Raw genomic sequence first — 11,215 nt, forward strand, 5'->3', positions numbered from 1 at the left:
TCAAATATCACCTGGGGACATTGGCACTGGGATATTGCCCCCCCAAAAAAGCCCAAGGAAGTCCCTGTGTATTTGAGGAGTTGAGTTGCAGACAGAAGTATCCAAGAGGTCAGCTTGCACAGGACAAACAGGAAATGTTGGGAATCCTGAAGCCCTGTCAGCTAGCCATCTCTTCGTGGGTCCAAGCTGCCCATGCGCGATGCCTTTTCTGAGGGTAGTGCCCAACAAGAGAAAGTTGTGCACTTCCGTTTGGTGGCTGAATGAGTGATGGATAGTGACAGCCTCCTGGGTCCCCAAGGCCTCCAGGCCACCACCCCCCTAAACAGGGTGCTCAGTCCCCAACAGACCTTGAAGGCCTGCGTGGGCAGTGAGGTGTCACACGCCCTTCTGGGCAGCCGCGGTGCAGGTTGGCTGTCCAGTTGACAGAGAAAGGAACCAAGGGAGCCTATCCCCTAACAACTCAGGCGCGGCCTGGGACCCCAAGCTTCACACGCCAGATCGTACTGTCCACAGGGTCTTCTCTGGAAGGCGGGGCAGTGCCTTCTGTCCCCTTGCTTTCTTCCTTTACCTCCATCACTTCTAATGCCTCCTGATGGCTGGGTTTTTGGTTTGTTTTCATTTGTTTTTCCTCCCTTCCACATGAATCCTGCGCTGAGATGTTGATGGAAGGAGGAACCAATTAAGGAGAAGGTGGAGCTGCCCCCCTCCCGACTGCAGACCACCTCCTCAAAACCTCACTGCCCTTCCAGTCTCAGAAACCACATTAAATAACAGGAATTCCTATTTGCAAATCACTTGCCAGCCAAGAGACAGGCGAGGAGGGGGCTGACATTGTGGTCCACTGGGTCAAGCTGCTGCCTTACAGGCTGGCATCCCATAAGACCACCAGTTCAAGGCCTGGCTGCTCTGGTCCAGGTCAAGCAGAGGCAGATGGCTGGAGTGCTTCAGCCTCTGTCACCCACATGAGAACCTGCATGGAATTCCTGCCTGCTGGCTTCAGCCTGGCCCAGCCTCAGGCCTTGTGATCACTTGGGGACTAAACCAGTGAATACAAGATCCTCTCTCTGTGTGTCTTGCTCTTTCTCTGTGCTAACCCTGCTTTTGAAATAACTTCTTCTTAAAATTAAAAAAAAAAAAAAGAGACTTCAAAAGGGATAAGAAGAACAGTAGGCCATGAGAATACAGAAGACTTCCCAAGAAAAGTTCATTTAAACCCATCAGCTCTGACCCATCGCGATGGCTCAGTGGCTAAATCCTCACCTTGCATGTGCTCAGAGCCCATATGTGTGCCAGTTCATGTCCCAGCTGCTCCACTTCCCATCCAGCTCCCTGCTTGTGGCCTGAGAGGGCAGTCGAACATGACCCAAAGCCTTGGGATCCTGCACCCAAGTAGACCCAAGTTGGAGACCTGGAAGAGGCTCTTGGCTCCTAGCTTCAGATCAGCTCAGCTCTGGCTTTTTCAGTCACTTGGGAGCAGTGGTGAGCCAGTAGATGGAAGATCTTTCTCTGTATCTCCTCTCTGTAACTCTGCCTTTCAAATAGAAATCAATAAATCTTAAACCCATTGTCTCATAAACAGTAAGCACAGAGTCTGTTCATATGAGGGAATATTACTCTGCCATGAAAAGTAATGATTCATGCTACACATGAAACAGCCTCAAAATCATTATGCTAAGAAGGCTGACCCCGGGGGTCACAGATCCCATGATTCCATTCAGATGTGGTGCCTGGGGTAGACAATTCCACAAGGCAGGAAGTTGATTTAGCAGCTGACAGGGCAGGGGGAGGTGGGAGGGCTACCTAGGAGGTAGGGGTTTCTCTGTGAGGGCAGCAGTCAATAATGGGAATGTTCTCAAGCACATTATAACAATGGCAGCACAACTCCAAATATCCTGAAAACAGCGGGACAGATGAAGCTCAAGGCATGGAAAACCACCATGTGGCAACATTATGCCACGTTGCTATAACGTATCTCCGGGAGGGTCTTCTCCAAAAGGCGTGTTTGGAAAGCAGAAGAGACAAGGTGCAGTGGAGAGAGGCTGGGGCCGGCCCTGACGGGCTGGAAGAGGGGCAGGAGAAGGATGGGGGCACAGACTCACAGGCCTGGCCTGCGATGACAGGCGCTCCACCCAGCTCCAGCTCCATGCTCAGCTTTCTTCCACTCCAACCCTGGTAGATGCTGCCTGCTCAGCAGGCCCTGAAAGATGCTGTGAGCTGGTTACCTGGACACAGAACCAGCTAGCCAACCTTGAGTACCCAGTGAAAATGTAGACCCCTTGTTCATAAGTATGCAGGCTTTTCAAGATAGTTGGCAGCAGAGAATTCAGCCAGGCACGGGACCATCTGAGCTGGGGACACTGCGGCCATGCCATGTCACATGTAAGAAGCCATTCATGCCTAGACAGGACTGTCCCGAGAAGCCACTTTCTCCCCCTGTGGATGTCCCAACAATCTGCCCTCCCGCCATCCAGAAGAAATGGCCATCAGCAGAAGGGTGGAGACCCACAAGGGAATTCCAAAAGAGAAGAACTTAGGAACTCTATTACAGAAGTAGACTCCTGTGCAATGTGATCCTCCTTGTCCCTGTCAAGGCTTACATGGACTGAAAGATGGCATCACATCCATGCTTCACCTTCAGAGCCATGTGGAGCAGCAGTGGGACCTGCTGTCCAGGCCACCTTTGCTGCAACTCTCACCTCTGCGCAGCATGTTCCTAAAGTTGTAGGTGTAGATAGCATTATGTAGATAGCAAGATGTGAATTTCTGTGAAGCTGAGCCACATGAAATTACCAACTTTTAACTGCTTTAGATCCCTTCAACATGTCAGATCTGAACATTGATTTGTTTTGAATATTGAAGCATTTGACACAAATGACATTTTGTGTAACTGTTTGGAGAATCGCTTCTTCATATTCAACATTGTTTTTTCTCAATTGTAGCAAAAATGCAGGTGCTGTGGTGTGGTGGAGTATGCTGCCATGGGAGAAACCTGCTCCCCTGTGAAGGGGATGTCAATTGAGTCCCAGCTACTTCACTTCCCATCCAGCCTGGAGCATGAACAGGGAGCTGGATCAGCAACAGTCCTGTGGTCAGGACACGAACAATCACTCTCATGTGTGGCACAAGAGGTGGTTTAACCTGCTGCTCCATGACCCTGGCACTCTTAGTGCCATCTCCTTGCTCTATCAGCAGCACTGCACACGGCTAACAACTCCTTTGGTTGCTGATGTTTATCTGGCCCTCCACACCCACGGCATCTGCATCCGTGGATTCCACCATGCGTGAACTGAAATTGTTTGAGAAAAAATGCATTAGTATTGGGCCCGGCGGCGTGGCCTAGCGACTAAAGTCCTCGCCTTGAACGCGCCAGGATCCCATATGGGCGCCGGTCCTAATCCCAGCAGCTCCACTTCCCATCCAGCTCCCTGCTTGTGGCCTGGGAAGGCAGTTGAGGACGGCCCAAAGCTTTGGGACCCTGCACCCGCGTGGGAGACCCGGAAGAGGTTCCTGGTTCCCTGATTCGGATCGGCGCGCATCGGCCATTGCGGCTCACTTGGGGAGTGAGTCATCGGACGGAAGATCTTCCTCTCTGTCTCTCCTCCTCTCTGTATATCTGGCTGTAATAAAAATGAATAAATCTTTTTAAAAAATGCATTAGTATTGGAACACCTATGAACCTTTTATATTATCATTATTTCCTAAGCGATATAATACCTATATGTGTAGCATCTGCATTATGTTAGTTGTCATAAATCATTTAAAGAAAGTTTAAGGAGGATGTGCATGGGTAATATGCAAATATTATTCCATTTCATATAGGGATTTTAAGCAATATTTGAGTGGCCAGTTGAGTGGCCTAATTAGCTAAACCTGTGGTACTGGCATCTGATATTGGCACTGGTTCATGTCCTGGCTTCTCCACATTCAATTTAGCTCCCTGCTTATGGCCTGGGAAAGCACAGAGAATGGTTCAAGTCCTTAGGCTCCTGCACGCATATGGGAGGGCAGGAAAAAAAATAGTACTGGCTGCTGGCTTTGGATAACCCTACTCTACCCTTTGGGGGGTGAACCAGCAGATGGAAGATCTCTCTGTGTCTCTCCTTCTTTCTGTAATTCTACCTTTCAAATGAAAATAAAATAAATCTTAAAATGTTTTTATTTGGAAGATTAACAGAAAGGGAGAGACACAGAGAGGGCCAGGCAGGCTAAAGCCAGGAATCTGCAGCTACATCCTCATCTCTCACGTGGGTGGCAGGCGCTCACATACTTGGGCCATCTCGTGGTGCCTTCCCATATGCATTAGCAGGAAGCTGCATTGTAAGCAGAACACGCAGTATTCAAACTGGTAACTCCAGAGTGGAATGCTAGCATTCCAAGCAGCAGGCTAATTCATCCCACAGCACTGGCTCTGTGATGAAGATGTTCATTAACATCCCTAGTATACCAGTGCACCCTGTGTCACTGCAGAAAGATGCCCCAGGCTGAGCACTCCACCTAGAAAAGAGGTTTATCTAGTTCACAGTTGCAGAGGTTCTGCAGCATGCCACCAGCTTCTGCTTGGCTCTGGAGGGGCCCATGGCCTGGAGAATGAAGTCACAGGTGTGACAGCATGTACTGCAGAGATCTCACAGACAGGGATCCAGAGCAAGTTGGGGGCCAGGGTTTGCTCTGCACACAGCAATCCTCTCTTCCAGGAACTACTGGGGTTACTGCAAAGAAGAGTGAGCCCTTTGAATCATGTTTCCCCAGGACCTCAGTTCCTTCCACCTGGCTCCATCTCTCACAGATCCCACCATTTGCAGCACAGGAACCTCAAGGTTCCCTTAGGCCACATCCAACCTGGAGTGCTCAGAAATCCATGTCCACAGGCAGGAGTAGGCTGCACTTCCCTGGGTGGGCAGGGCCACAGGCACCTTTCACTTCTTGCTGGCTTTGCTGGTGTCTCCTCCACCTCTGTCAGCTTTGCTAGCCCCACCTTCTCACCCTCCTGGAGTGACATGGGGCTCAGTCCTTCCTGCGTCCATGCCTTGGGATATTCTCATCTGGTCTGGTCTCAGAGCTTTCAACACCATCCAAATGTCTAGGACTTCCAAATAGCGCCCCCACTGTCGGGAGCACTGCACGTGTGCCCTAAGATGGCGCTGAGACCTATCCTCCCCACCCCCCCAGCTTAGCAGTACACAGGTTTCAGGAAGTGCCTTCTGATTGGCCCGTAGCTGCATGCTTAGCGCGTGTGCTATGCGTGATCAGAGCTATGATTGGCGTGCCTTCCGCGTGCATCGGTGACCTTTAAGCTGATTGGACTAGGATTGGATATAGCGGTGGGGGTTTCAGAAAGAAGCGAGACAGGATAGGAAGACGGAGACGGAGACGGAGACGGACGGATGGACTGAGACGGAGGACAGAGTACGACTGGGACGGACGGATGGACGGACGGACAGAAGAAGACTAGGGGCAACAAGGAAACTGGGAAAGGAAGCAGAGAGAAGCAGAAGAAAAACGGGAGGTAGTAGAAGTCCAGTCTACCGGCTGGGAAACGGACTGGTTGGAAAAATAAAGTTCCTCAAGAAACAGAGTCTGGAGTGTCGGGTGAATTCTTCTGCGGGACGGGAGACCCCGATACCCCACCTCTTCCAAATTCCAGATGAAGGTCAAGCAGATACCTCAAAATTCAGTCTCCCACTGACATGCTGCTCTACCCTTCCTGCTACCCCGCTTGTCACATGTTTCCTCCTTGCTAAGGGCAACTCAGTTCTTCAGTTGGAGTCATTCTCGATTCCTTCATTTCTCTCACTCCATATCCAACTAACTAAACATATACATACATACTCCAATAAACCCTGTAAGCTCTACTTCATCATCTTCTTCACAATTCGCTGGCTCACTCCCCCATCTCTCATCTCATCTCTCTCCCAGCTTGACCCACGACACAGTGGGCAGTGCACCATTCACAGTTGTTCTGTGCAAGTGTGCGTCAGACCATGATGGTCCTCTGCTCACAACGTCCGGGCTGCTCATCATCACCATCACTCACTCACTCACTTACCTTAAGAAGCGTTTCCTCTGAGACGTCCATGAGCCAAGCTCTCTTCTAGGAAATGGGAACACAGCAACGAATGAAGCCGTTTAACAAGTTTCCGCCTCAGCAGAAGACTAATGAGCAGCATGCATGCCCCTTGTTCCTACGGCAATTAGACGGAGAACACTGACTACTCAGAAAAGACACACTACATGATTAACAAAACTCTGGGAATGCAAAGGTAGGAGTAACTGACAAACCAGGTAGGCAGCGCTGAGAAAGTGATATTTGAGCAGACTAGAAGGAAGTAGAGGAAGTGGCTGGTGAGAGCTCCAGGCAGCAGGAGCAAGCAGCATGGACAAGGTGTCAAGGCAGTCGCAGACACAACCTGCTCTAGGGATCACAGGAGCTGAGTCAGGAGGATGGGGGGGAGGTGAGGAAGACCATGAAGTCAGAGGCCCCTCTGAGGATATTAGCTGCTGTTCAGAGCCATGTGGGAACCCAGTGACATCATCTGGATTCTGCTCCCGCTGGGATTGGGAAATAGAGCAACCGCCTGTGTGCGGTCAAACCTGGAATTGCCGCACAACCTGAGGGTGCTCCCCAGATACACAAAGATGCACGTATCTAACATACACCACAGCAAAATGCACAACAGCCAAAAGAAGTGGGAGCAAGACACGCAGTCCCCCAAACAAGATGTGCTTTCTCCACACAAGGGAATGGCATCCAGGAAAGAGTGAGACACAGCCTCCAGCCGCCACACAGAGTGGTCCTGTCAGTAGCAGACAAGCTCACAGACACAGGCAGTGGAGCTGTCTGGTGTTGAGGGAGTGCATGTGTTGAGGGTCGCTGGTTTAGGAGGACAGGATATCTATGTGAATAACAAAAAAAAAGTTCTAGAATGAATCACAATAGGTGCACAGCTCTGTGCATACAGTAACAGCCACCCACAGATGCACTTAATTTTTTTTTTTTTAATACAGAGATCCAACTTTGGGGCAGGACTATTTTTTTTTTTAAGATTTATTTATTTTTATTACAAAGTCAGATATACAGAGAGGAGGAGAGACAGAGAGGAAAATCTTCCATCTGATGATTCACTCCCCAAGTGAGCCGCAATGGGCCGGTACTGCGCTGATCCGGAGCCAGGAGACAGGAACCTCCTCCAAGTCTCCCACATGGGTGCAGGATCCCAAAGCATTTGGGCCATTCTCGACTGCTTTCCCAGGCCACAAGCAGGGAGCTGGATTGGAAGTGGAGCTGCTGGGATTAGAACCGGTGCCCATATGGGATCCTGGCGCGTTCAAGGCGAGGACTTTAGCCGCTAGGCCACGCCGCCGGACCCCACAGATGCACTTCAAATGGGAGAGCTCTACCCCAGGTAAGTTCTGTCTCAGTATGTCTTGGGTTTTGTTTTTTTATTATTTTTTTAAAGGTTCCTTTAGGTGCTATGTTGAGAATAACTATGGGGTCGGGGGCCTGAAAGTATGGACGGAGACTGAGCTAGAGGGCAGTGTTTGGGACCAGGGGAAGACAATGGAGGTGGATCCCTGAGTACTTTAGAGGAAGTCTGACTAGACTTGTTGATGAGCTGGAAGTACAGCACACAGAGAGGGATCAAGGTTGGTGCCCACATTCAGCTTGGGCATCTGGCAGAGCCAGAGTTCACGGAGACAAAGAAAAGCAAAGCCAAGGAGGGGAAGAGGAGGCCTCAGATGGCAGCTGGTTATGGCAGGTTTGGGCAGACACTTTCTGGGGCTTCTATCACTTTACTGAGAATTATCTGGAATAGCACAAAAGTTCTTAAAAAATTTTTTTTCTAATGAATTTAAGACGACTCTGCATTTTCTTCAACCTGCCAGTATTGAGAAACACACCAGTACATTTTCTAAGGTTAAATCTCATTTTATTCCAGGAGTAAACCTGACATTATTTTAATTTGATTGTGAGTTTGTTTTCCTGTTGCTATCATTTTTAATATGCTGTTGGATTTCGTGGGTTAATATTTATTTAAGATTTTTGCTTCTGGTTTCATAAATGAAATTGACTTGTAATTTCCTCTGTTTAAATTGTCTTTGTCTCATAAAATTAGGTGAGCTGCTTTCCTTCTTTTTTTTTTTTTCTTTTCTAGAATACTCTGCGTAAGATAGAATATAATTGTTCCTTGGATATTCAGCAGAAATCACCTGCAGGAAAATTTTTGGTGTGTTTTTGTGTCATTGTATTTGATGTTTTTTTTTTCTCTTAGAGGACAGAATTTTAACTACTGTATGAAATGTTCTTCTGTTTGTTTCACATTTATTCAGGAAAGAAGGAATAAGATGGGAAGAGGGGAGAGAGGGGTGTAAGCGAGAGAGAGAGGTTGTTCCCATCAGCTCATCTCCCCAGAAATGCTCACATTGGTTGGGGGTGACCTGGGGCCAGGCTCTCTCACATGGGAGGCAGGGATCCACCAGCCTGAGCTGCCTGGTTTCTCATTCTCAGGGTCTTTATCTGCAAAGAACTGGACTAGGGAGATAGAGCAGGGAATCAAACCCAGGCATCCTGATAGCATTGGGTTAATCCTGCCCTGTGGCACCAGCATCCCATATGGGAGTCAGTTCCAGCTCACTGCTGACAGCCTGGGAAGGCAGTGGGAGGTGGCCTAAGGGCTTGGGGGGGGGGCGGTGGAGGGAGCTGCCCCCATGTGGGAGAGCTGGATGGAGTTCTTGGCATCTGGCTTTGGCCTGGCCCAGACCTGGCTGTTGAAACCACTTAGGAAATAAACAGACAACTGACTCTTTCTCTCTCTCTTGCTATGTTATTCAAGTAGGTAAATAAATAACATTTACAACAACAACAACAAAATGGAAGTACTGGGATGAAGTGATCCACAGAATTCTTACTGTCACACAGCTGCCGTGTGCTCACTCTGTTTCCACAAGTCCACCCATCTCACAGTTTGTCTACTTCATTTCTCTTTTTTTGTAAAACCAACTTTTCTTTCTGGGGATCCACCTTATTGATTCTTTGCTTTCTATTTCATTAATTCCTGCTCCATATTATAATTCTTTGTAAACAGTTTGAATGCCTTAATTAAAAGGAAGAAATTGGGCCCAGCGGCTAAAGTCCTCTCCTTGAATGCGCCGGGATCCCATATGGGTACCGGTTGTAATCCCAGCAGCTCCACTTCCCATCCAGCTCCCTGCTTGTGGCCTGGGAAAGCAGTTGAGGACGGCCCAAAGCCTTGGGACCCTGCACCCATGTGGGAGACCTAGAAGAAGTTCCAGGATCCTGGTTTCAGATCAGCATAGCACTGGCCTTTGCAGCTCACTTGGGGAGTGAATCATCGGACGGAAGATCTTCCTCTCTGTCTCTCCTCCTCTCTGTATATCTGACTTTCCAATAAAAATAAATAAATCTTTAAAAAAATTTTAAAAGGAAGAAATTGTCATAGTGGATGAATACACAAATACAACCATATACTATCTATAATAAAAAATCCCAATCTTTCCAATTTCTCATTAAACTTAAATTATAATGACAGAGATAGTTAAAACAGTGTATCTACTAATCAAAGGGCCATAAGATAAGCAGGCATTTGGCGTGCTGCTTAAAATATAGGTTAAGATGTTCACATCCCGTATTGGAATTCCTGGGTTTAACTCCTGCCTCTGACTCTAGTTCTCAGTTCTAGCTTCCCACTGATGGAGATCCTGGGGGGTAGCAGGTGATGGTCCAAGTCACTGCATTTCTGACATCCATATAGGATACTGGGATTAAGTTCCTACCTCCTGTATCTAGTGCTGGCACAACCCTGGCCATTGTGGGCACACTGGGAGAGAACCAGGTGATAGCAGCTATCCTGTTCTCTCTATTTCTCTCTCTCTCTATCCCCTCTCTCTGTCTCTCAAATAAATTCAATTTTTTTTCAAAAAGGAAGCAAGAGTGACTATGCTTGTATTTTATTTTTAAGATTTATATCTTTTTATTGGAAAGGTGGGAAATTTGCAGAGAGAAGGAGATAAAGAGAAAAAGATCTTCCATCTGCTGGTTCACTCCCCAAGTGGCCACAACAGACAGAGTTGAGCTGATTCAAAGCTAGGTGGCATGAGCCTCTTTTGAGTCTCCCACGTGGATGCAGGGTCCCAACGATTTGGGCCATCCTAGACTGCCTTCCCAGGCCACAGGCAGGGAGTTGCAAAGGAAGTGGAGCGGCCAGGACATGAACTAACACCCATATGGGACCCCGGGGCATGCAAGGGAAGGGCTTTAGCCACTAGGCTATCGTGCCGGGCCCAAGTGACTATATTTGTATCATACAAAGTAGGTTTCAGAACCAGATATATTACTAGGAACAAAGAGAAACATTTTATATTCACAAAGAGGTTAACTTATTGAAAACACACAATAGTACTGTAAGAACATGTACTTGACAGAACAGCTCAAACCATGTGAGGGAAAACAGTAATAGCCAGAAGGAACAAATCGGGAAAAGTCATATTTAGCAGTTTCAACATCCTTCCAAATAACTGGCAGAACAAACAGCAGAGACTTAGCATAGGTACAGAAGGCTCACACAATGTGTCAACCAATTTGACTTCCTTCCCATTTATAAAAACTGGACCAGACCACTCTGGGATAGACACTGCTTTCAAATATCCATGAAGAAGCCTGCACCAAGATAGCCCATATCCTGGGTCACACAACAAATTTCAGCAAATGTAAGAGGACTGAAATCATATAAAATTTTTCTTGACCATGATGGAAACTAGAAACACAAATAGAAAAATCTACAAAATATTTAAGCTTTTGAAAATTGACATGATTCTAAACAACCTATTGTTTAAAGAGGAAACAAGAAGGGATATTGAAAAATATTTATATTTCGCACTGAGTAAAAATAAAATCACTGCCTATCACAACACTAAAGTAGTGCTCAGGAGTAAAAGGTCAACAATAAAAGTTTATGTTTAAAAAAGAGGAAAATTTCTCAAATGATCATAGATCATTTATCAATGATCTATGTATAATGCTTAGAAACTAGAAATAAAAGAATAAACTAGCACCAAAATAAATAGAAGAAATTAGATAAAGTAGAAATCAATGGAAAGCAGAAAAATGACGGACAAGATTGGTGATACCAAATACTGGTTCTTTTAAAATATCAACAAAATTGACAACCACCTAAAAAAGAAATCAAAGTTTATAATA

The sequence above is a fragment of the Ochotona princeps genome, chromosome 24, assembly GCF_030435755.1.
Source record: "Ochotona princeps isolate mOchPri1 chromosome 24, mOchPri1.hap1, whole genome shotgun sequence".
In the NCBI taxonomy this organism is placed as follows: domain Eukaryota; kingdom Metazoa; phylum Chordata; class Mammalia; order Lagomorpha; family Ochotonidae; genus Ochotona; species Ochotona princeps.